This window comes from Ixodes scapularis, unplaced genomic scaffold, assembly GCF_016920785.2.
Source record: "Ixodes scapularis isolate PalLabHiFi unplaced genomic scaffold, ASM1692078v2 PGA_scaffold1__304_contigs__length_218370807, whole genome shotgun sequence".
Lineage (NCBI taxonomy): Eukaryota > Metazoa > Arthropoda > Arachnida > Ixodida > Ixodidae > Ixodes > Ixodes scapularis.
The window spans coordinates 202994384-203017041 of NW_024609846.1; the positions used below are offsets into that span (position 1 = coordinate 202994384).

The 22658-nt window shown below is 50.1% G+C and overlaps 1 pseudogene; it reads left to right on the forward strand.

Annotated features, from left to right (window-relative positions):
* Nucleotides 1-6506: 6506 nt before the first annotated feature.
* LOC120849411 lies at nt 6507-8285 on the forward strand (annotated as a pseudogene).
* Nucleotides 8286-22658: the final 14373 nt, after the last annotated feature.

Here is a 22658-nt window from a genome sequence, read left to right on the forward strand (position 1 = left end):
CACACACACACCATAAAGATGTTCACATGGAAGCATTTAGGGTAGTTATTTAATTAGTTGCACAGCACAGAAGAGTATTGCACAATTACAAATGTAAAATTTGCTGAAGACACGGAAAGTAACAGATACTTCTGATGACAAACTGGGCGAAAATGATAAGACTGCTGACTGGGCGAGTTGGTAGTTCATGTCGAATAACGTAACAGCGCACAACTAGAGAAAACTCGGAAACTCAGACACACCAAAAAAATATACACTCACTCGGCGCTGTTTTTCGGTGTGTCTGAGTTTGCGAGTGTTTCTCCAGTTGTGCGCTGTTACGTTATTCGACAACGGCGAAAATCTATACGCATGACTGATAGAGCTGCAGGTATTTGCCGCTTCATGCTTCTGTACTCTGGCACGATTGAGTGATTTAACAAAGAAACGCAGCCTAGAGGCAACATAAAATGCAACCACTTCAGCAGTTATCGCTTCAGAATGATCATCGCATCCAATCTTTTGGAAAAGCTGTGTCTGCCAATAACATCCGATGTCTGCTCATGCAAGTGGAAGCAACCGATGCCATCGTTTTCTGCTCCAGTTGTTGACTACAGCGCCACAGGCGGCTGTGAAGGTCAACGTAAACGATAACCGTAAATCCAAAGGCTCGACATACGCAGGGTTTCGGTTTCGTCTTTCTTTTCGTTATGTGATGACTTTAAAGTGAGTGACGCGGCTGTCGTTCGGGCGAGACACGGGGGAAGAAGGGGAAAAAAAAGAAGGGGGGCGCGAGGGTCGTCAGTCGGGCAACGATTCGATCAGTCTATCTATGCTGGAACGCAAACTAAACGATGTAGAAAACTGCATCAAGCACTGATTGGCTACTCTCTCGGGTCACGTGACATGACGTTGAAATGTAGTTTTTCCCTATGCGGTTCGAGCTATGCTCGTAAAATGATGCAGTTGGCGGTGACGTCAAAATGTTGTCATGATGGACTTTGACGATGCAGTTAACTGAGTGGTCGATATTAGTGCCACTAGTCGATACGGAGCCAGAGATCAATCTGCATCGTAAAAGATGGTGGCCCTAACATATGCATCTCTACTGTTGGGTTCGCCAGCGGATCGAGTTTTAGAGATCACCGGGATGCTTTCGAGACGAGCGATGCGAGGTTTGTGGGCGAATACCGGCTAACCGAAGGGGTGACTCGCTGGCTGTGTGACCAGCTTCACGGAAAGCTCCAGCGTTGTCGTGAAGGGCCCCGTGTGCCGACGGTCGAACAACAAGTCCTCGCAGTTCTACGCTTTTACGCCGCTGGCGGCTTCCGGGGAACCGTCGGGAGCGACGAAAACATTGGTGTTCTCCAGTGCTCTGTGAGTCGCGTACTTGGTGATGTCACCAACGCTATTATCGATTGCCTCGGATCGAAGCGGCTGTGTTTCCAACAAACTGAAGCAGAGAAAGCACTCACAAAAAGGAAGTTCTTCGAGCGATGCAAGTTCAGCGGCGTTATCAATAAATATTCTACCAACTCTTACACGATTTAACACGATTGTGTTTTCATTTGAGTGCACTCCATATAAGCGATTTGGCTGAGCGAAAAGCCAAGCAAGCAACCGTAACAGGCTTAAGTTGAGCTAGTTCGTTCATACTTCAGGCAGAGAGAAAGAGAAATGTGCTTTATTTTAAAGCAACTACTTCAGGTAAGGCCAGCTGAACTAAAATAAACATACACGCAAAGAAAAACCATACACACCTTGGAACTAACAACTTGGAACCAACAACTAACAACTCGTCGCAACTTTAATGGCTGACCAACTACACGCTATATAAATATCCCCATAACCCAATTTTTTTTTTTCGCTCCTCTTCTACTACGAACCCAACTTGAGGGAAATATTTTCTTTTCTTCTTTTTTGCTTTCTACTTTAAATTTAACCCCCGAGGGAACATTTTTTCTTTCTCGTGCAGCACGAGAGAAGTTTCACTAACGCAGTCAAACATAGTCAAAAAGTAAAATTTGTCGTTAGTTGTGTAGGAGGTTAGTCTGCCTGAACACGGCGATATTGTCACCCACTGTAGATAAGCAATTTAGCCAGTGCAGTACGACTGCTAGCCCGGGGTCTTTAACATGCATCACGCAGTAGTGATACACGACCGCACGCCGGTACGATGCTCATCCAGATCAAAACGGGCAGGGGCGGGGATTGAGCCCACACTCTTAGAAAAAAGGGTATGGATAGTCCTCCCTTAGGGGAGGAACCGTCTTGTAACCTATGTTCCTTTAGAAAGAGAGAAACTTTCGTCCCTGAAGCGCGGGAGCAAAGTCCCTCCTTCGCCTGCATCTTATTATTGCGGCCCTGAATCGAGCAAATCGAGCTGAATAAGGCTTAAGGAGGACGCTACGTCTCTTGTACGGGACGAGAGGAGCAGCAAACAAAAGCGTAACACGAGCTCTGCGCGAACTGTGTTTATTTCCGAAGCCAGATTCCCCCCACAGGTACAGAAACTTGCGTTTCGAAAGCAGTTACTCGGTCTTCTCGTCGACAGCACTGCGATGTTAAGCGGAGACAACCGATACCCAGTTACTTCACGCACTTTGCGTCTTACCTTTGGTGTTCCTCGAGTCACAATTCTTTCGCCAACCGCACATCACGGAGAAATGGCAAACCAATCCGCGAAACCAAAAGCCGCTCTTGAAAGAACAAACTCGAAGCCGCTGTTTATCGCGTAGCGTGAAATAAGGTTAAATCCCTTGCCACCAGATGGCAGGGTCAAGCAGAGTAATTGCAAGTTGCTCGGCTAGGTGGCGCTAGGTACCGCCCAATTTATGTTTTACAGAAAATAATTTTATGTACTCAGGCCACTATAGCCATGGGGATCCTTACTATACACACATTACGTATAATACAAGCATCAGGTGAACATACATTGAGCACATACAATCATCGATACAGCGGCACACCACACTAGCCCGAACACTACACACGTGCTCTGCGTTTCCGTCATTTATACTGGTCGTTTTGAACGTACGGAATTTTTCGGTGACTGAATAAGCAATAAAATATATTACCAGCATATTGATTTTTTTTTCCAGCAATGTCATACCTCTGGGAGTATTTTGAATGGCTCTGGGGATGAATCTCTTATTAAAAAGCAAACGCTCGATCACGTCGTAATTATTTGAAAGCAATAAATCAAGCCGCTCCAATGCGGTTCGAAGCCATGAGTTACAGTAGAAATACAGGCACGTCGAAGCCTGTATTTCTATTTAGTGTTTGTCTTTCTATTTGTGCTGTTCACGCAAAGCTGCAATGGCCGTCTTGAATTCATCTCTGTAGAGCGGATATTCACTCAGCTGGAAGTGATGCTTCGCGGGCTGAGAAATCGCTTTTCGATCAACTTGAATGCAGTCAAAGCCGCGACTTGCGGCAGGTGTTAAGTGTACGGAGCTACGCCGTGGCGAGCTCGAAAACTTCTATCGCTCATCCCAGCGCGCCACTTGGAGGGAAGCTTCTCCAGGAACCGTAGTATATCTAAACAGCAAAATAAAGGGTAGCTTTTTTTTCGATTTTACCTACGATTGTTTTTTAATGCTAATATTCCACGCAGTAAATATACGTACTTCCCGTCAAGATTTCGTAATGTTGTCCTTTCCCCAGAGCGCAATTGCTCTCGGGGACGAGACAACCGACAGTCACATTGGCCACTGTACAATAGGAGCTTACTGTTCAGACCAGCGCTCCAACATGACTATCCGGACGTCGATCGATTGCACCTAATCCCTCAAGTGGTATTCAACTTTTTAATGCAAAGCGGAATGTCAACCTGAGGCACCTTGCCCCCTCCGATCACGGCCCGACCAGCGTAAACCGTCTGGCATCAATGCCCGACGGTTGACGATTTCATCTTGTTGTTACACCACTGATACGCGAACACACGGTCACATCGGCGATAATTCCAGTCTTCTGTTCACAACCCACAACACTGCCATCAAGATGTCGCTGACACGCACAAATACAGAACCGCGTTGAACGCCGGTTGCACTTGGCATCGGAAAACAGAACCGAACTCAGCACGGAATTAGGCACCCAGGCAGCCGGCAGCAAAACCTGCCTGTCTTGAACGCAGTTCCTGCGATTCCGATAACGTTGAAAACATCGACACAGTTCCGCGTGGTTTCGCTACTGTAGTTCCGTGCCGCGTGAGTCCCGCACTCCGGAGACGGCCATATTACCCAGTGTACGTGGTGCTGCTGGCACTGCTCCGGAACTTCGCTGTTTCTAGCGGCTTCAATTGCTAGTTTGATAAAATTCGTGATAAAAATGTCGATGCAACCGAAATGTTCTGCACGTTGAGACTAAAAGACGGAATTACAGGCGGCCTTCGCTGCCGCTGAAGCTCAATCAACTCAACAGCTATTGATTAAACAACGTGCACGACCTGCTCGAAAAACGAAACCGAAAGAAGATGAGTAAGGAGGGCGAAAGCATACTCCCGCCTACTTGGAGAAGGAGAAAAACGTTTCGTTCCTCCCCTTTTCTCGTGTCCGCTTGGGGGCGCGTCAGTAGAAGGGAGGAAGTCGCGCCGTTGCTACTTTTTTCCTCCAATTTTTCTTAGAGTGCAAGATCCCGGGGTTCTGCAGCGCGAGCTTTCGCTCCACGTGCTCCGAGCTGGTGTGCGCTAGCCTACTCGGCGATTCACCGAAATTCCCTGTAGGAAAAAAAAATAACGGTGTAGTTTTAATTCTATCGCCACTGTTCGGCGACGTCACCGGACACGTCACGGTGCAGTCCTCTTCCGATGTAGTTTGTTGGCGATGGAGATTAGGCTCCTCCCACCAGCGACGTCACGATGCAGTTTCTCCACCGCTTTTTCCAGCATAGACAGACTGTACTGTAAATAGACGTGTTTTTTTTATTGTTCTCTCCTTGATAGAGTCCTGCCAGTCATCTTTAGGACCACGAACATCCGAAGACCATCGACGTTCTCAGTCATCGGGTCCCTGACGCGATCGTAAGAAAAGAATCAACCTTCACTGGCTCACTCGGCAGGATTGCGTCAGGGGGCCCCGCCGGCTTAAAGACCCAGCAGATTCAGTGGACAGCGACCCCATTCAACAAGAAAAGAGGCGGCAAGTTCCTGGGCCTCAGCAGCGTTTTCAACGAATAAGACTTGGAACGCCAAGACTTCGCGTCGACGCGGCTTCGGAAGTGCTGCGGACTCACAGCCCTGCGAAGCGTCTACACGACTCGGACACCGTTATCGGGCCGGGCTGTTCCCGTCGACAGACTGCGTGTGCTTGCCATAGGGACTTGTCAACTTTCAGAGGTAAGGTGATTATTTTGACTGGTGCCCGTCATGGAGCTACGTAGTTGGGAACGGCGTAGGCCGGTTACCTCGTTGGTTCGGGATGGATCTAATGATAACGATGTCGACGAGCGAGGTGATCCGTCACCTCAGAGTAGACCAGCGGCGACCGTGGGGACGCACGAGGAGGGGGACCGGGATGGCCGATCGAGTAGCTCACTGATCGAGAGAGAGATTGAGCTCGTAAAAAAAAAAAAGAAAAGAACGGCTAGTGCGTCTAGAGCTTAAACTAGAGCGAGTTCGTGCGGAAAACGGACCCAGAACCAGTGGAGGCGGCGCAGAACTCAACCGGAGAGAGGAGGTGCTTAGCTTTTCCAGGCTCATGAACGGTGTGTTGACACCAATGCCGTCGTCCGGACTGCTCGTACCAAGCTGGTTCGACGGTGTCAAAAATGTCTTTGCGACTTGTGAGGTGCCTGAGCGCCTGAGGGGCTGGCTCGTGCGACCTTATTTTACGAAGTGCATGCGGGCGCTGGTGTATAGGCTGCCGCAAAGCGAGTGATTACGGTACGGTTAAGGAGCGAGTTCTCTTGGAACTCAAACTGTCGCCGGCTGATTACAGGAGGCTTTTTCTCAAAGCCACTGGAATGGAGAAAGAATCCTGGACTCAGTTTGTGGCACAGGCCGAGATCTGTTTTGAGTATTATGCTCGAAGTCGCTCAATCGACTCTCTTGAGGACTTGCTAGCATTAATGCTATCTGACCGCATTAGAGATTCCTTTCCCGTCGACATGCAGACCTATGTAAAGCTAAATGAGACTGGAAAATGGCTTAAACCACGAGAGGTGGCTGCGCTGGATGACCGTTTCGACGAGGGCGAGCGATGCAAAAAGCGAAATCATCCTTCAGGCTCTAAGAGCCGCGCATATAACACAACAAAGGCCGCTTCTCTCGAGGAGAAACACGAGAACCCAAGGCAGGGCAATAAGCCTGACGGTTCTAGGGTGAAGTGTTTCAGCTACAAGGGAATGTGACACTTTTCTAGTTACTGTCCACGGAAGACGGCAGATGGTGGACAAAGAAATAACCCCGTGGTGGGTAACATCTCAACAAATTTACCACCACCTAAGCAGAGTATGCCCAGGACATATATGTCAATCACAACGGTACGCGCGCTGAGTTACCGAGAGTGGAGGTGAAATGCGGCCCGAGAATGGTGCAGACCGTTATCGGTTCCGGAGCAGAGATCAGCGTAGTGTGTGATGTGGTGGCGCCTGAAATGGAAGGGCCGTCCGGAAGGGTGGCACTGAATGGGGCGTTCGGGGACAGCGTGAGCGCCGTTCTACGCCATATACCGATGAATATTCCCACAAGCTACGTTGAGTACGTCCCTCGAGAGGTCTCGCTCTATTGCGCCGTCAGTAAACAATTGGGTAACGGCATAGACGTGCTCCTGACGCCTGACAACTACGACAACCTAATGGTGAATTCGCGTGGTGGCCTCTCTCCTCTGACCTCGATTCAGCAGAGCGCCCCCTCCTCGCCGCTAGAGCTACTCGGGATCCTTTTCAGCCGATCACAACTGCTGGGTCAGAGCGCTCTGACATTCTCAGACCAGTCATGGAATGAATATTTCTGACATTGGTAATGCATTAAAAACAGCACGATCTTACAGCGTACGGTGGACGATTGAGCAAATTTTACGCTCGCAACGTGATGAAATAGCTGTCGGGACGTAAATTGAATTACAGATCGGCATGTAAAAACAAAACAAAAAAAAACAGCAGTATGCGAATTGATTTTCACAGAACGGAACGAAAGCCAACGCTTGGAAAGAGTTGTGAACTCATCGCGGTTTCGTCAGTGAACGCGCTGCGATAGCGGTCATGCCTACGACAGAACAGGCAAATATAAAATGGTTAATAAACCGCATTTTTCTCACGGCGAATTATCGTGCAAGTATCGCCATGTGGCCTAAATCACAGTGCATTATATTCGGCTCTCCCTTTATTTTACAACACAAACCTTTGAACGCACTTTTACCAAACCTGAAAATTTCTTGAAGCGACCACAAAACCCGGTGAAACAGCGGCGAGCTCTTCGAGCTGTTTCTTCGTCGGTTAGGCTTACCGGATTCACCGCCGTGAGATGAACGATCTCGTGAAAGCACTGGGAATACTTCACACGTCGACTTTTTTTGTTACGGTCGCAAAGGAATGTCGTCCCGTCCGTCGTAATCCTCGCGCCGTCGAATTCACAAGCACTTTGTAGAACCACGCATCAATCACCGTCATGCCATACCCCGCACACCACCACAGACCACTGCTGGCCATCGTCAACAAAACCACGTGATCATGTCCAAGTACCACGTGACGCCTGCGCCACTCCGCACTCCGACGGCTACACACGGAGTGCCAAAGAGCGCTCTGAGAGGGAGAGGCGCCCTCGGAATGAACCACCCGATCAGGCCGCAGCACTCTCTTTCAACCACGCGATCTCGCGCGCTCTGGAAAGAGCGCCCGAGAGCGCGCAGAAAGAGCCACGCGAATTCGCCATAAGTTCGGGATGCGGGATGCCCGACTTTGAGCAGGTGGATCTGGAACCCGAAGACGAGAAAGACAAGGAGGAAGCCCTTGAGGCGTCCGGTGGCTGCATTCCTGAGGACCACGGCGAGACCAGGGAGTCAAAATGACGAATATTCTGCAAGCTCATAGGGAGCGACGCTGGGAAATCCGCAGAACAGGAGTCAATCAACGACTCTGAGCGCTGCGGCTGGCGTCCATGCGGATTCAAGATCAAGCCAAGGGGACTGTCGCCGAAGGCCAAAGACCACACCCCAACCGGTAGCGACTGCGAGAACGAGGTACCCCGCGGTGACACGAAGGACCCCAGGAGGGACGGGACGGACCCAACGCAGGGGCACCCGAAGGCATCGTCGTCGCCTGAGATCCGCCACGGCATGGCGGATCTCAGGACTGGGATGCCGTCGTGAGCAAGCGACCGAGACCCAAGAGGAAGAGGAAGAGGCAATGCTGGATTAGCGCTTTTGCGATCTTGCGACGACGCTTCCTGCAAAGAGCGTCAATGGAAGCGCGATGAGCGCCACTACCAAGAATGAAAGCTGTTATTGAGGCTGAGAGGGGGAAAACTACAAAACCCCCACCCCAAGAAGCCGCGAAGTCACAGCTCAAGTGCGAGCTTGGAACCTGAAGGAGGAAATGACAAGCCCAGAACGACTGAAGGAGATTCGAGATTGAGGCACGGCCCTTTGTCCGTGCTTGGGCCAGGCATCAAGTCTGACGCGAACATCTTGACAGATCTTGAAGACTGCGACTTCCGAGCCAACACTCAAGTCCAAGGAGAACTTGAGCAGTTGGAGCGAGGCCAAGAACAAACGGGGAGTGGGCTAATTTGCAAAAGTAGGTCTTTCGCGGCTTATGAGGAGCGACCGATTTGTCAGCAATGAATTTTGGTTCGTCGCATACGCGAACCGAAGTTTTTACTTTTTTTAGGTGGATTTTATATGTAAGTTGGCGAGCTTTTTTTGGTATGACTGAACGGGCACTTGTGTGTTTTTGGAAAATAGCCTGACCTAGAGAGAGCATATGTTCCGCATACGCCTTTGCTGATTTTATTTTAGATGCACGTTTCAGTCCACACGATGCAAGTGTTAAGGCACTTTTGGTAGGAATGAGTTGTTTAGAGCCTTGGCGGGCACATTCAAAGTCACCTTACCAGAGTATGACAGGCGGACATTTTTTTGCTTTGTTTTGTGATAATTTTGTGACATTGAAACCCCAAAATTATACTTGTTGGGGAGGTCTGAAGGTCAACGTAAACGACAACCGTAAATCCAAAGACGCGACATACGCAGAGTTTCGGTTTCATCTTTCTTTTCGTTCTTTGATGACTTTAAAGTGAGTGACGCGGCTGTGGCTCGGGCGAGACATGGGGGAAGAAGAGGAAAAAAACAAAAGAAGGATACACGAGGGTCATGAAGAACGTCGGTCGGGCAGCGATTTGATCTGTACTCCAAATAGACCTTTCTTTTTATTTTTCTCTCCTTGATGGAGTACTGTCAGTCATTTATGATCACCAACATCCGCAGACGATCGAGATTCTCAGTCATCGGGTCCTTGACGCAATCGTACAAAAAGAACCAACCTTCACAGCGTCTTCCATTAAAGTTGGCCTCGTTTTTGCCACTACCCCCCCCCCCCCCCCCCCCCCCCCTTCTAGAACACTGTACCCGTGGGCTGTGACGCTCGCTCACTGCTGCCGCGGCTGAGTGAACGAGCAGTGAGCGAGACTGCCTTTGAACTAGTTATAAATGTTCTTCTGCGAATAACACTTATGAATATTTCAAAAGCAGTCTATTTTGCTCTGCTGTCTTATTTCAGTAAGGCATCAGCCAGTGTACCTTCACTTGGTCACTTTGATAGCAACTGCCTACACCTGTAGTAGGCAGTTGCAGGCAGTAGGCAGGCACCATCCTCAACCTGTGTGCCTATTGCTTAACCAATACAATATTCGGATTGTACAGTTTTCAGTTTGCAAAACCTTGCTTGGTATTTGTGAAACACTTGCAATCTTTAAATGTTTCTTGTTCCGGGTCAGAGATATTAAACCCCAAGTTGTTTTCGCTACGCTTTTGCAGCCACATGTAGTAGAATACTGTTAGTTAAGTAAGCCCGTCACGTCACGGTTAGCTACTTTAAGAATAAATTATTACAATAAACAAACTTTTACCAATCCTGATGCCGGCGTACCTTCGTCTTCGGGGTTTCGGTACTGAATTAGAGTCAATTTCGCACTCATTAATCGCTTTTCAAGTACCACCTATGCTTAAACATCACAAGAGCTATATTTGATTAAATACAGGTTGGCAGGCGATGATAAAAGTGTGGATTCGTTACCGTTAAAAAACTCGTAGTCCCCCCCCCCCCCCCCCCCCCCCCCCCCCAATTTTGCGAAGAAACGAAAACGACAGCTCTAGCATTTTCCCCATGCGGGTGGAAATGTGCCGCCGCGTACCCGAGGGCGGCGGGGTGCGACGTGGTTAATCCTCGTTTCCTTCGTGTTTGGCGTCGTGGGTGCCACTGACGTCCGCCCCCACTGCTCGGTGATCCATGAATACAGTGGATAAGCGCGTTGGAAGATTTTAAAACCATCCAACATTACGCGTAGCAATTTGATATTGCCAAAGTGGGATTTCACTTAACGCGAGTCATGTTTGAAAACGAGTGTTTGCAGCAGACGACACGAAAGACTCTCCTTTCGTCGCGTCGTTAATGGTGGGATGCCGGGGCTCCCCTCGCTTCTATCTCCGCGCTGCGCGGCTGACGGTAGAACCTGACTTCTTTGGCCTCGCGCCAAGAGCGGAGAGGAGGGTATTTCCTTAGCGGCGACGACACCCCACGAGGTCGAAATATCTTTAGTGTCGCTCGTGAAGAAATCGCTTTAAAAAATAACCAGAAATCGCCAAGTTATTTATTCATACTCTGTGAGCACGTTTTCTTTTTTTCTTTTTTCCAATGTAGACTTCCCACGCATAGCTGCTAAAGGCCTTAATCAGTACGAACACTATTTTGCAAAAAGCTACTGCAAAACCATTCACTTTTTGCCGGAGATGGCCGATCAATCACACTGTTTACGTGGTTGTATTCACGCTTTTTTTTATTTTCGCCGTAGGTGACTGCAGCATTTTTCAAATGCAAGTTTGCTCGGTGTTACGTTTCCGGCGTTTCGACGGCAGAACGGCTGCCGAGGAGCAGGTAGAATTTCTGCTGCTTTTTTTTTTATCTTTTTATTTGCTATTTTGGTTCATCGGGCGACAGAGATGTTAGCTAGGGCTTATTTGCCCCCGCTTGTTACTCTGTTTCTGTTATAGGTGGCGACCTTCTTGAGCGTCCTTCTGCGTCTAGAGTGTTCGCAGCAAACCAGTTGATTCTAAGTAATCCATCAATGGTTTGAACGCCCGTGCTTGGTTTCGAGTGTTAGTGCAGGGTCCTAGCACCTTTTGCATGGTCATTGGTTGGTCATCCAGGAGATTCAGTTCCTTAGTGAGGATTACACGCTCTTTCTCGTATCGTTTGCAGCTAACGAGTACATGTTCGATTGTGTCCTCGGTATGGCAAGTCACGCAGTATGGGGAATCTCGCTGCTTGTACTTGTAACGTTGGCGGCCAGTCCGGGCGACCCCAAGGCAAAGTTTGAAATAAACTGAAAGTTGGTTTCGAGTTGTGCTCCAAGGGATTCTTCTTTGAAGCTTGGGGTCCAAGTTGTACTGGTGATAAGGGTGACCCCCAGGTTGCTCCCAGATTTTTACCGTTATCTGGTTTGCGACACCAAAGAGCACGCTCTTCACATCAGATTTCGCAACAGGAATGACCTCTGTTCTTTCGTTTCTGTGCGCCCGAGCTGCTGTCATATCGGCTATCTCGTTGCCAGTGACGCCAATATGTCCTGGGACCCGTTGATATGTAATGGCATACCTCTTTTTGTGCAGAGTGTCGTTCTTATCGAATAGAGCCTGTTGCAGGCCCGGGTATGCCCACTCTTGGGCTGTGGTTGATAGGGATGCCAACGCCGATTTTGAGTCCGTGCACACCACATAGCTCTTCGGATAAGTTGCCTCTATGTAGTGTAACGCTTGCAAGATGCCGTGGAGCTCGGATGCCGTGGACGATGTACGGTGGGAGAGTTTGTACCCTTCCGAAATGCTCGCATGCGGCACGTAGATTGCAGAGGACGAGCTCATCGCAGTGCTTGATCCATCTGTGTATATCTGGATGGCGTTCTTGTAGTTCTCTTCAAGGTAATATTGAGTGAGGAGCCGCTTCACAAAACCGAAGGCTGTGCCTTTGCCTACGTCCGGTATTGAAAGGAGGACCGTTGGGGTCAGCCATGTCCAAGGTGCTCGCTGGGGGTGACGATACGGTGCAGCGTTCGCCGGAAAGGCTTCGACGTGGTTTCTTATCACTTCTGCAAAACTCGACGCTGGACGTGAGGTGTGCAGGCCTGCCGCCAGATGATCCGCTTCGTGCTGGGTTGAAAAACGACTGTGGTGCTGGAGGTCTCTTGAACACGGAGCGCCTCTATACGTTGTTCGTGCGCTTCTGCTACCACTCCTGCAGAAGGCGATGCTCGGGGCACTCCCAGCAGAACGCGGAGGCTTCTTGCCTGCAGTGCCAAGAGTCCCCGTTGGGTTGTTGAACTAACCCGGTGCAGGAAAGGCAGACGTTAGCGCAGACTTCCCAGTACCATTGATCCGTGTAGCTGCATGTGGGCGGCTGAATTTCCCCATGTCGAGCCAGAAAGGCACCGCATGATGTTCACGTACGAGTTGACCTTGAATCAAAGTCTGTTCATTTCAGGTGCCCACGTGAGCCGCCTGTCGATAACTATTCCAAGAAAGGTATGCTTGTTGACGTAGGGGATAATTTGCTCTCCTATGTGTATGGGACAGCGTTTGCAACTTCGCCTGGTAAAAGCCATAGCGACGCATTTGCTGGGCGACAGGTGTAGGCCTCTGCAGTTCAGGTATCTTTCGATTCTGCTGAGTGCTCTCTGGAGTCTTCCACAGATTACTGCGTGGTTCGGGCCCGAAGACCAGATACACAGATCGCCGTCATACATCGACATCTTTACATGCTCTGAAAGTTCCTGCTGCAGGTGGGCCAGAACGACGTTAAAGAGTGTGGGGCTCAAGACGCCCCCTTGTGGAACGCCGGCAGTTACGGAGAAAGAGTCACTGTTACCTTCTGTCGTGGTTAGGTAAATTGTGCGTCCTTGAAGGTAGTCCAAGATCCACTTGTAGATTCGACCATGTTCGCGGAGTTTAATGAGGGACGTGAGTATTGCTGAGTGTTCCACGCTGTCGAAAGCAGCCTTTATGTCCAGAAACACAGCTACCGTGGAGAGACCACGGCTCCGATGCTGTTCAACATCTGAGACTAAGTCCACGACGCCGCCAATGGCAGAACGGCCACAACGAAACCCCGACATGCGCTAGGGGAAGACCCCTGTCTTTTCGAGGTACCAGAGCAGACGGTTTAGGATCATACGCTCCACCAACTTCCCAATGCAGCTGGAGAGCGCAATGGGGCGGTATGACTCAAGCGACAGAGGCGATTTTCCTGCTTTCAGGATGGGAACGAGGCGAGACTTCTTCCATGACTCTGGGAGCTGTCCTGTGTTCCAACTGACGTTGTATTGTTGCAGGAGGGCACCGAGGGCGAGGGGTCCCAGATTGGCTAGCGCCTTGTATGTAACACCATCCGGGCCTGGAGAGGTGTGCTGGGAACACTCCTGTAGAGCACTTTTGAATTCCCTCATGGTAAAAGCCTCGTCTAGCTCCAGCAGCACGGCGGCTTCAGTGGTTTTCTCGTGTGACAATTCGCTCGCGGGCGCCGCTGCTGGAGCTGGCAGAACGCATTGGCTGCAGCACGCTCGGATTCCTTTTGAAAGTGCCAAAGCTCGGAAGGGAACCTTCTGCCTGGGTGTTTTCTTGAGCACTCGGGTCACGTTCCATAGTCTCGTTGACGGCTTGTGTGGGTCCATTGAACCACAGGTACCTCTCCAACGTCGCATAGAGAGTCGAATTAAGTGTCGTCGTACGACCGCCAGGGTTCGTCGTGCTTCCACCCAGTCCGCGGCGTTACCAGTTCGCCTGGCACGTCGTTCAGCACGACGTCAAACCGCTCGCAACTTCCCATAATCTGCGTCGATCGCAAGGTATTTGGCAGGGAGTTTCATCATTTTCGTGCTGGATGTCAATGACGATGTTATGCAGGCAGTGATGTCTGTATCTCCTGCACCATTTTTATATGCTGACTCTGTTTCGTTTCTGAAACGACTCCAGCCTGTATATGGGATTGTCCGGTTGTGCCTTCTTCCTCTAAAGCCGTCGAGGGAGATAAGTAGAGGCAGATCGTCACGGCCCCTGATGTCAAGATCTGTCATCCATCAGACGGGAAGACGGAAGTCCTAAGAAACCGCAGTGATATCAATGGCGCTCTTGAGCTCTCCCCGAAAAAAAGCGTATGTTCCATCGTTAAGGACCCCATGTTCCAACAGCTGAAAATGTCTTCTAGGAGTCTTCCTCTTGCATCAAGTTTATCTCCGCCCAACAGCGGGCTGTGTGCGTTGACATCGCCACAGAGAAGTAAAGGTTCATCAATTTCCTGCAGCACGGCCTGATTTTCCTCGCAAGAGAAATGCACTCTTGGCGAAATGTAGATCGCGATGACTGTGAAATATATGTTTTTGTACTGAAGCTTTAGACACACGTAATCGGCTGTAGTGTGAAGGGAGACTTTGTTCCTGGCAACTGAAATGTCTGTGCATCACACACACGGTGATACGACTTTTTTCCCGATCAGGAACAGAATGATGGCACTCATATCCAGAGATGCGGAGCGTTGAAGATGCATTTGATTCGATAAAGATTGCAATAGGCGTTTCATACTTTCGTACAAAGTCCCGTATATCAGGCAGTTTGTTTCGTAGGCCGCGCACGTTCCACTGGAGCACAGTGCATTCGCGGTATATTTGATGCATAAAGAGTTCTACAGAGTCTAGGCGTCGTTCACTAGCGTGCTCTTTAAGTGCTCGTTGCGTGTTCTGGAGGTAACTCATTTGTGGAAGTTTGATGCCTAGTAAGCTCAATCGCAGAGCCATTGCTGAACCAGTGTGATTATTTGGAGAATCGCTCGCACCACCGGGGAGTCAAACGGCTTCAGAAGTTCCGTGACCACTGGCATTACAGTTCGTGCAAGCGTTCCCAGTGAGGAGAACAGGCTGGAATGTTCGTTGCTGGTCGCGCTTCGGGAGGTTTTACGGGTGCTGGTTCCTGGTTGGCTGTGATTGCGCTTGAGCAGAGGCAGTGTGGAGCGCATGACTGTATGAATTCCACTGTGCTGTACGCTGCGATGAATGTTGGGATGTACCTTGCTCTTTAATGCTATTTGGAGGCTCCACGCGCTGTTCTCTCGATGCACCTTTGTTCCCAAGAGGCTGATTCAGGGTTTGATGATGCACGCTGTGCAGGGTGCGAGCTCCGTGTTTCATTCTGTGATGCGTTGCTCTGCTCGGGGGGAAGGTCCTGCGTCTTATCATAAAGGTCACTGAAACGGTTCTGAAGAACGATCACGTTGTCGTGTTCGATGTTGCGCTGGCCGCGGCTTCGGACGGCAGCTCGGGCAGTTTTGAAGTCTACTTTGTTAATTGTTTTGTATTTGTTTACGGCTCGTTCTTGTTGCCAAATCACACAGTCCTTCGAGGTTGCCTCATGTGCGCCCTTGCAGTTCACGCACTTGGCCCTTTCGGCTTCGCATTTTTCGCTCGCGTGGGAGCCAGTGCATCTGGTGCACACCTCGGGGCGAGTGCAAACTGCCTTGACGTGTCCAAACTTGCCACACTTCCTGCACTGCGCTGATCGATCAACGTATAGTTCGACCTTATGTCGTACTCTGCCCAGAAATACGTGTTCCGGTAGGGTCGCAGAAGCGAAAGTGACGCGATCGTTTCTGTGTCAGCAAAACGACGCACCTGCATGATTTTCGTCGTGTTCGCGCTTAGGTTCCGAAGCAACACTTTCTCCGAGATGCTTGCGTCAACGTCCCGAATAATGCCCACAGCAGTGTTCGGATTCCGAGGCTCGTATGCCCGCACTGCAATGCCGACGAGCTTCCTGATTCGCAGCAAGGACGCTGTGGATTTTTGGTTTCGTCTGTCCACCGCGAGTATGTTCAATCTCTTGTTGCAGCGAATTTTACCAACTTCGGTAGGGGCGGGACTATTTAGAGCCTCCGTGAGCTTCAGGCCGTTGAGCTTGTTCAGAAGTATCGTCGGGTCTTGCGGTGCGAAGATGACCTTCAGACCGAGTGAAACGATGGCTTTCTTTCTGCTCTCCTCATCACTGGCGCTCTCGATCTTGCGCTTCCGTTTGCGTCTTGTCTTCACAGAAATGAACTCCTCGTCATCTTGGTCCTCTGGGCCTGATGTAGTCATGTCAGAGTGAGAAGTGTCGTTGGAAGTTGAGTTGTCATGGTTTCCTTTGCTGCCGTCCACCAGCTTGCCACTTGTCCCTGCTTCCGCAGGTTGTTGACCGTTGTCGAGATGACCGGCTGCCGTTGTGTTCGCACTGGTGTCGTTTTCCGCAATCACAATTGGGGGCGTAGCCATGGCGACGGCAGCCCGAAATTGCGACGCTGGGTAGAGCATGAGTATGGGAGGCCGGAGGATACCCTCCGTCCTCCCAGGGGCTGAACGTGGGAGCAGTCGCTGTTCCGTTGGTCGGCTTGTGGCGTCGGCGAGGGATGTCCACTTCCCAGGCTTGTGTTTGCGAGCAGTTGATCTGGCGCACAACGACGGTCAGGAAGCCACCCGAAAACGTATCAAGAGAGCGGCGGTGCGAAGGCGGGATGCCGTGAAAGGCGATCTCGATCCGAACTATAGCTGCCGACGCGACGACGGTTGAAGCTCGAAAACCTACCTCTCTGCTGCTGGAAGACGATGTCCATTTATCACAAGAGCACTCTGGCTTTTAAGGACTCTGTACCCAATCAGGACCGGGCGAAAAAAAGAAAAGAAATACAGTCTCTCACCGCTTTAGAAAATCTTATCGGGAGGCCAAGGAAAATGCATAGCGTAGCACAGCACCGCAATTGTTACACTGCTTAGTCTTTTTATCGGATACACCGTTTTAGCATAACTTGCACGTCTAAATCCTCGCATTTTGCCTAATATTATGAATAGATGCAATTTTCATCCGTGTTTGCACGTCAACCAAATGTTTGGCACAGCCCAGTCTCCGGTGAGGACGACGCACCGGGTAGGATGTAGAGACCTATCTGCTCTTTTTAGTGGAATGGTCTATGCCAGTAGACAACATTCTATGCATTTTCAAGGAAAGGAAGAGTGCACGTGCAAAGCTCTGCTCGGCGTTTATGCACGTGCCCCCCTACCCTTGGTTGCATAGCCACAAAAAGTTACCCACGTGTATAGCTTGTGGATGATCGACCTCACAACGAAGATGCTTCCTTCTACCTTCTTGATATAAAACAGTAATATAAGACTCGAATATCGCTCGTGTTTCACAAAACTTTAATTACTTTCCCGTAACGGGCAAAACCTCGTACTGTTTCTTTGTGTAGATCATCGGGAAGACAGCCAGTTTGCTAAATGCAAGTGCGTTCCTTAGTCATAGGTAGTGGAAGTTGCAAACAGTGAACCCTTTCCGGCGCTGTTCCATTCCTTAGCTTTTTGTGCCGCTTCTTTTCTACCGCAGGTTTTCGTTCCTCCGCTCAATGCGCATGCGCAGAGCGGCGTCCAATAGCAGCCCGCAACATCCACTCCAGCCTGGGGATCTGGTGCGCGACAAGCGCAACGTAGCCGCCCTGGCCCGCAACGGCTGGCTTCCTCGGGGAGCGTCGTCCCGTGGAACTCGGGCAGATGTCCTGCGTCGCCAACAGTCGAGCAGCAGCAGCAGCCAGGAGCCAAGCACCGACGAGCAGTTCTTCGCGGAGGAAGAAGCGGACGTGGACTGCATCCAAGACGGCCGACCAGACGTGGGCTACGACCAGCTCGTCCTGATGCCCGAAGGAGCCAAACGGAACTTGGGTCACCTGGCCAGGATGGGCAGGCTGCCGCCCTTCAACTATCGTCGCCTGTGGAATGGTCAAGGTAGGCTATACTTCGACCGCGCGTCGAAACCGCACCGCCTAGTTGAAGCGATGCCCGTACACTCCTCACCATCCAGCATAAGTCCATAACAACTAGAAGACAAGGCCTGCGAGTTACGTCATTGTTAGCTGCCCCAAGCAGAACACATACTCGACAAGAGTAACTCGGCTAAGCGAAAAATGCGTGCCTCTTGGCGAATATTAGGGCAAAGAGACTAGATCAATGTCACTTGAAAAACTTCGTAGAACGCCTGGCGCCTCTTCGTGGGGCATCCAATCGGTGGCTCTCGCTCTTGCGTTGGAAAGGGATTCTACTGTTTTTTTTTTTTTGTTATTTGTTTAAAATTTTATGGTAAAGATAAAGTTTGCGCTAAATTTCACGTTAAAAGAACGTCGTTCGAAAATGGATCTTTCTCCCTTACACGCAGACGCTTTGCCGCTGGTGTTGCTAGGAAAGTTATGCAGCGTACCTGCTCGAGTGCCGGCAGAGGAGAAGGACCGTTTTCGCACGATACACTTTCGCTGAGCTTGTCAGCTGATTGATCTAAGAGCGCTGTGATAGGGTGCCTTCATGTATGGTTTGCTTAGAGTGATGCCATCTCACCATTGTGTTCCGAACGCTCCTTTCTCTTTCTTGTTCTGGAGTGTGCTCGCTTTTGGCGTTGACCGTGTAACGGCAGCATTTTGTTTCCCGTGTTCCCTCTTCTTTTCTCTGTGAGCGTGCGTTGTCGGCATCGGGTACTACAAAAGATGTCTTCACGATAAACGAAGGGACACTGAGGCACCCTACCGTTGGCCCCTGCTTCCGTCGCGTCCTTAATTGCGCGGCACTGCATGGCAATCTAACGGTGATGCGGACATTAGATAGGCGGCACCGCCTGGATTCTCTAGTGATTTTATTAGAGAAGGAAAGACGCAGGTGTTGTTGTCTTCGTGGTGTTGCACGAGCGTACATTGACAGATGTCGTAGGAACACCTCCCGGCAGATCGATAGTTTAGCCTCGTGTTGCAGTGCGAAAAACTTCGGCCTAATTGCGAGCTAAACCACACTTTTTGTTTAAGGCTCGTCAAAATATGAGTCGCTGGGGGAAAGCAGTCTTGCGCATTAACCCCACACTTCCTACTTTTTTTCTGGTCATGTTCCACCCAACTGAAAAGCACTGCTAAAAAGCCCAAGTACAGATCGCGACACCGTTAGCGCGGACGCGACATCGGCGCATTTTTTGCATTTTACATCTAAATAGCATTATCAAGCACGGAATTTTATCGCTTACATTATAGAACTAAATGAGCTCTTTCCGTAGCAATAAGAACTTGGATGACATCTCTTGGTTTCAAAGAGAAAAACTGGAAAAAACGCCGATAGCTTGTCCGCGCTAACAGTGTCGCGCTCTGTACGTGCCTGATCTCGCCACCCCGCCGTCATCTTTCACCCCGCCGTCATCTTCCGCGCGATGAAATCCCTCCAGGGAGAATGCGACACCTAAAGGGAGCGCACCGACCCGCCTAGGCAGCGGCATGAACGACAGCGTCAGCTTTACGTCTGTCCACTCAGGCCTTGACCCTCATGCAGCCAGCGTCTTGGCCGTGAATGCGCGTCTCCCCTTTCACGTTTCTCGATCTCGATTCGTAGTAAAGTCTGTCTCCTTGACATTCTAGAACGTATTCATTTTAAACGTTGCTCTGTATCTGCTCTCCCGTCATTGGACCGGCAGGAGTTGCTCGGAGCTCGAAATCAGTCATGTCACCCGCAATTCTAAGAGGCAATGAACGCAACACAGCGCCACGTTTTTCCTTTATCTACGAGGCGTTTGTATTTCTGACGCTCCGGAAATCGCTACGGGACGATACGCCCCCAGAGGCACTGAGAGGAATCTACATGAGAAGTATTTTTACCTCTTCTTATTATTAGATAGCTCTTCGCTCGCTGGTCTGAAGCGAGTAGATGTATTTGAACTGAGATTATCGCGGTTGTATTCACCAGCGCGTGGAGGTATGGTGCCTGGAGCTCGTCTCCGACTGCAGTGTTTAACGTTCCATCTCACCCATATATCAAAAGTGATCTCAAAGTGGCAACAAATGACGTCGTAGAAGTCGGGGTGTCATGCTGTCGGATGTCACAATCCTGCCGGTTGGTCGTAGAAATGCTGGCGAAAATCGCATGAGCACGTGAGTATCGCTTTTGTCCCGGCGTCCCAACTTCTGGCTGCCGAAGTGTACTTAAATTGTCACAGTGGAGAGCAACATGCAGCAGAACAGGCGTCTGCCACATCCAGCATCGCTGCTGGGACACTGCTAAGATCGCGACTGCCGACATCATGTCACTTTTTTGACGTCACCAGGGGCACATCGAAGGACCTATTTTTGGACGCGGTAAACACACCAGTCGGAAACGCATTCCAGGCACCTTAAAGGAGCTGTGCAACTATTTCAGTGCTTTGCCTAAATAATTTGGGAGTCAGTGTTTTGACCTTTCTGAAGTAAAGAACAAAGTCGGTTTTGCATGCATATCCTAGTTTTAATTTTAAAAATTAACGAAGATTGAGGCTTTCGGCACCTCAACTCCTTCACCATCATCCGAGTCACGTACGCTGTGACGTGAAAGGGGGACGCGTGGGGTTCCGTCGAAGCTCTCTTCCTAGCGCCATCAGTGAGCAGCGAGAACTCATCCGCTCGCGACCACGTGACCAAGTGCTTGCGCAGCGCGTTCAACATGGCGAAAGTAGGAAAGTGCCAACGTTCGGGTCCGGCCATCTCCATAAGGATATGCCCCCGTCCCCCTCCTGCTTCTGGCGGCTGTTCGCGGGGGCAGATACAGCTGACCGTTTTGTTGATTTCACATAAATGCCGCCACTAAAACTTTGTATAATCAAAGTTTTGTCGATGATACCAGGTTTTTGACGCATTCATATTTATGTTGGAACGGCAAAGATTTATTGAAAAATCACCTTTTATCGATCAGGTATTTGCACAGCATCCTAAGTTTTTAAAAGTCCCCTAATTGACGTCATGCCGCTTGGTTCTCATGGCCGCCGCTCGCGGCTGCAGCTCGGGAAATATTCTAATTTTGGCCTCGAGATTACGCGGCGGAATCGAAAGTTTTTGAGGGAAGCAGATGTGTTTTCTGTCCTTTGTGACAAGATAAACAATGTCAAAAGTAGAGGATGCGAATTCTTTTAACGTTAAAATCGTTGCACAGCTTCTTTAATAGGAGAAACGCTATCTTATTCTCCGAGTCTTTTTTTTTAAAGGTTAGCGCCGAGCGCGGCCTTGAACGCTTTGTGTGCGCCGAGAAACTGAGGGAGAGGAGTAGACTAGAAAGGTCGGGGACGTCAGAATTTCGAGCTGTGGCTCGAACGATTAGTGGGTTGACCTAAAGCGTGTCCAGCCGAGTAGCCAAGCCAATCCACAGGCCAATAACCCCTTTGACGGTGCTTAGAGCGTGTCGTGACTTCCGACTAAATTGCGTCTAACGGCGTTAATACAGCTAGAATGATTGTTTTCTTTTTTCGCTCTGCTATTTTTGTGTATGATTGGTTCAGCGATGACAGAACACGTACAGAAACATCACGAACAGCATGATGTCGCCCTTTCAACACTGTCTAATTGGTCTCCTCAGCTCCTAGCGTCGGCTGCGTCTGGCTGAGTAAAAAATGTCCGAATACCTGGTCGACTTGAATAGCCCAGTTTCCTATATTACTTTAACACTGTTTAAAAAAAAAACGGTTGTCGTGGCTGTTCCCTCTACTTCGGAAGTTATGAAAGACCATAGCCTTTTATATACAGACAAAGCCGGGCAGATCGCCACGCGAAGCGGCCGCCGAAATAGAAAGGGTGGAGCAGCAGATAACGGATAAGAGAAGAGCCACGTGACTCTCGCCCCACAGTGGCGAGACGCCGAAACACACTTCTCCCGAGCGAACGAGCGTTTTTCGGGTCCTGGCCGCTGCAAAAGCTGTGCGTTGACGTCCAGGTTTACCGAGAAATGGCTTTTTGATGCTCTGTGCTACCAGATTCTGGCGCTCCAAAACTCCGACCGGGCACTCTGTGGCTCTGTCACCGAACTGCCAGGCGTTGTGAGTACAGAGGAGGATATGCAAAGACGCAGTGGTATTCGATTCCAACCGGAATTGGTACAGCCATTATGGATATCCGACTTGCTCAGCTTCAACCCGTTGTTAGATTACAAGACACACTCGACTCCCCACGCTCTGTGTTTCTTTAGCTGTCAGTGACGATTCATAAACTTTTGTTTCGTGTCGTGTTTCATTTTTTCTCCAAACACTTTTCGTTACCATTTGCAGCGGAATCCCCGGCCACGTCCCCGTGGCCTCAGGCCAGGTCCAAGCGCCAGGCGAGGCGCTGTCGCCCCAACGAAGAAGCCAAGAGGAACGTGGCCGCCATGGCCCGCAAGGGCATGCTGCCCAGGTCGTGAACGACCACGGGCAGCCTCCAGTCTTCCCCGTGCATACGCATCTGTATATCACTCCGCCTGAGCCCGACGCGAGAGATTCCCCATCGGCCTTCTGACCATTGGCTACATCCTGCCGACTGACGGTCTGCAGAAACATCGAGGATTCGTCCTGTCCGTCGAAGTGTTCAACTTAACATGTATTCGTGTGCGTGGAGCGGTTTTGCGGTAACCAGAGGTACAACGGTGTCACTGAGCCAGGGTTTCA